General features: G+C 46.6%; 1 long non-coding RNA gene across 1 annotated transcript; it reads right to left on the bottom strand.

Moving 5' to 3' along the window:
- Window positions 1-375: 375 nt before the first annotated feature.
- Window positions 376-1,145, bottom strand: LOC138667706 (uncharacterized). Its single transcript, XR_011318898.1, has 3 exons — window positions 1,101-1,145; window positions 861-1,007; window positions 376-387 (listed from the first exon to the last, which is right to left on the bottom strand). It is a non-coding gene; the product is annotated as an uncharacterized lncRNA (long non-coding RNA).
- Between the last annotated feature and the right edge of the window lie 2,957 nt (window positions 1,146-4,102).

The following is a 4,102-nucleotide window of genomic DNA, read 5'->3' as shown; positions in this document are numbered from 1 at the left end:
TGTGACGTTCGCAACACCCGAGAATCCCCAGTACTACCATAGGCACCAACATCAATGGCAACAAATTTGTAATGGGCATCAGCCACCGCCATCAGGACCACTGAAAAATACTTCTTATAATTAAAGAAGCGTGATCCTGATCGTGGGGGCTGCTGGACCCTTACATGTTTACCATCGACTGCACCTATGCAGTTTGGGAAATTGGCCACAGACTGAAAGCCTGCTGCAACCTGCAGCCAAGTCTCCTCGGTTGGGGAAGGCATCACTATAGGCTGCAACTTCTGCCAGATGACAGTACATGTACACCTCACAATGTTAGAGATGGTAGATTTACCAACTCTAAATTGGAGGTGCAGGGATGTATAGCTCTCTCCCGTGGCCAAAAATCTGGAAAGAAACAAAAAAGAAAATTAGAAATGTCACACAAAAAGGTAATTACAACATGTCACAAGTTAAGGCCGCTATAATATGCGTCCAGCACCATTCAATAATGATGGCATTAACACCCAGCACAACACAAAGGGTGTAAAAAACATTAATTAAAGGCCTGATGGGACTTGTGCACACACGCATGCGAGATATGACCGAGTGTTACATGGTAATCCCCGGACCTGATGCATGCACTCCGTTGTGGAGCGTGCGGCTCCATGTATTGGTATGTGGGTGCACACTCCGCTCCAGAGTGCAGGTGGCAGGGCCGGGGATTACCATGCAACACTCGGCCGTATCTCACGTGTGTGTGTGTATGTGTGCCCCCTGTCCAACAAGAGGACTGGGTGGGTTTAATCACACATACTGGACACAGAGACACAAGTAAAATAGAGACCTAACAACATTCCCCCCAAAAAATTGTTACTTACCGCAAGGTGATGAGCAGCCTTTCTTCAGCAGAGATGGACTTCCTCATCACCGTGTCTTGCAGTGTCAAATGGGGTGCCAGGATGGTGAGCAGTCTGTCAAATGCCATAATTGGTAGCCGACAAAAAGAGATAAATTTTTCAGGATATCTGAAAATTGAAAAAGAAACACAAAAAAGGGTTACTTCACAAGTATTGTTATCAAAAAAAGGTAAATTCGTCATTCAATATATTTCTACTTACCTCCTCAAATCATTGTACAGCACATAAAAGTGCCCCTACTCTGTTCGGTCTGCTACAAGCGGGTGCACCCACATCCTTTTCTGCGCACGTCTTCTCTGCCGCCGCTGCCTCTAAAGTAAATAAAAATTTTTTTTTTTATAAAACACAACAAAAAATATCAAGCATGTCTGGAAAGCAATGCGGATTATGTAAGGGTACGTGTCCACATTCAGGATGGCCATCGTTATCGTTGGAGCGCCAAAGCCGCTATGTGCAAAGCCCCACCCCCTTCTGGGACGTTATGATGCCAGATGTGTTCATTGTACAAATCCAGCATCATCGCACCCCACACATAGGGCCATGTTTTATTCCTTGCGGAGCCGCAGCTTCTCAACAAGGAACACGGACATGCTGTGATCATAAAAGACGCGCAGCATGCCCTGAGTCGCAGGGCTGACGGATGACACACAGTGGACACGTGATTTCATGAAATCACCTCCACTATGCTGTTACATGTGGACGCTGCATGTTTGGCGCTGCGGCCACACGCAGCGCCAAACATACAGCGTTTCCAGAACGTGGACATGTACCCATAACCCAATATATAAAACAACAGACATCTGCTTACCTGACGTGCATGTCGATTCATAATTAGAAGCATCAACCCCAGGATCGCAATCCGGTGTGGCGTGCGGAGCTGGATCCGCGGGCTGTCATCTGCCCTACGCTCAGCACTCTGCATAGCGCTGTCATTAACAACACGTCCACTCATTTTGATGTGTAGTTCCAAAATGGAGGATGGAAGAAGAAAAGGGTTGGACAAGGATATGACATCATTTTTTTTTTTTTTTTCCCCCACTGCAGTAAACTTTATTTGTGTCAAACACAGACAATCTGCAGAGAAAACTGCATCAAAAAACGCACTGAAAACCGCATCAAAAAACGCATCAAAAAACGCACCAAAAACGCACCAAAAACGCACCAAAAAACGCACCTGCGTTTTCTGCAAAGAGCTGCGGTTTCAATCCTGAAAAAAAAAGGATGGAAATCAGGAACGTGTGAACATACCCTAAGATGGCCACTCCAGAACCTTCACTTTGTTCTGCTGTAGCCAATGACAGGTTGACTTGGCCTTGTGTTTGGGATCATTGTCATGTTGAAACATCCGAGTACGTCCCATGCACAGCTTCTGGGCTGATGAAGGCAAATTTGCCTCCAGTATTTGTTGATAACATACTGCATTCATCTTTCCTTCAATTTTGACCAAGTTTCCTGTGGCTTTGTAGCTCACACATCCCCAAAACATCAACAACCCACCTCCATGTTTTACAGTAGGAATGGTATTTCTTTCATCACAGGCTTTGTTGACCTCTCTCCAAATGTAACGTTTATGGTTGTGGCCAAAAAGTTCAATTTTGGTCTGATCACTCCAAATTACCTTGTTCCAGAAGTTTTGAGGCTTGTCTTTCTGCTGTTTTGTGTATTAAGCAGAACCACTGAACAAATAGTGTACAAGTCCGAAATATCGTATAAAAAATATATATCTCCTCAAGGATACGGGGGACCTATTGTGCAGGGTCGATGGACTGCATTTGGAGGGTGATTCTCTGATGGTTTCGGCGGATGTCGAATCCTTGTATACCAATATTAGACATACTGACGGCTTGGCAGCTGTCCGATTTTTTCTTAGTAATTCCACACTTCCGATTGGTATATGGGACCTTCTGCTGGAGCTGTTGGAGTTCACCGTCACTCACAATTTTTTTGTGTTTAAGGGGTCCTTCTACCTGCAGCTCCAGGGGACCGCCATGGGGGCGGCCTTTGCGCCGGCCTATGCTGGTCTCTTCCTGGGGCTGTGGGAGAGGGACCTCTTCCTGTCTGATGAATTGGGGTCTATGGAGAGTGTCCCATTGTGGACACGCTACATAGACGATATCTTCTTCATCTGGCAGGGCACTCCATCTGACCTTGCGCAATTGGTCGAGACTCTGAATAGCAACGACTATAACATCCATCTTACTTTTACATCTGATGCTGCATCCTTGGACTTTCTTGATGTTTCCATCAGGAGAGATCCGTCTGGGATGTTACAGACAGACATCTTTAGGAAGGAGACAGCCACGAACGCCCTATTGCATGCATCATCCGGTCATCCACGGCACATGATCAGATCTGTCCCGATTGGTCAGTTCCTCCACATTAGGAGAATCTGTTCATCAGATATTGTGTTTGAGCAACGTGCGGAGGAGCTGAGGGAACGGTTCAGATCCCGTGGCTATAGCCGCAGGTCGATTAAGCGGGCCTACTTTAGGGCAAAACATGCTTCCCGCCATGACCTATTATATGGCACTCGGACTAGGGGTGGACATGGTGACAAGCAGGTATTGCGGTTTGTAACTACTTTTAGCTCTCAGTCCGACAGGGTGCGTTCCATTCTAGATACTGCCTAGCCTATTTTAAGGGTGGATCCTGTTATGTCTAAATTTATTCCGACGCATCCCTCTTTGGCGTTTCGACGCGCCAGAAACTTGAGGGAACACCTCGTCTCGAGTCATTATGTTCATCATTCTAAACCTACGTTCCTCGACGGATTCCCGAGGAGGGTGGGTTGTTCTCCATGTGGGGGCTGCGTTGCCTGCCCCAATGTTGATCAATGTGATACTTTTATCAACTCTGATGCAACCATGAGCTATAAGATTCGATCCTTTATTACCTGCACCACTAGGTACGTGGTTTATTATGCCACCTGTCCCTGCGGGTTGATTTATGTAGGGCTTACCACGCGCCAGCTCAAGGTTTGCATCAGAGAGCACGTCTTGGATATTCAGGCGGCGGCCACCCATGTGGAGGCATCCACCCTCAAAACTATACCCCGACACTTCAAGGAATTCCACAATTGTGATGGCACCCTTTTTAGGGTGCAGGGTATTGATGCCTTGAAGATAAATATCAGGGGTGGTGATCTGTCCAGGAAACTGGGTAGACTCGAGATGAGGTGGATATGGCAGCTTAATACGGTCCAC

This window comes from Ranitomeya imitator, chromosome 2 (assembly GCF_032444005.1).
Source record: "Ranitomeya imitator isolate aRanImi1 chromosome 2, aRanImi1.pri, whole genome shotgun sequence".
Lineage (NCBI taxonomy): Eukaryota > Metazoa > Chordata > Amphibia > Anura > Dendrobatidae > Ranitomeya > Ranitomeya imitator.
Note: the sequence above shows the minus strand (reverse complement) of the source record. Positions and strands in the feature narration are given on the sequence as shown.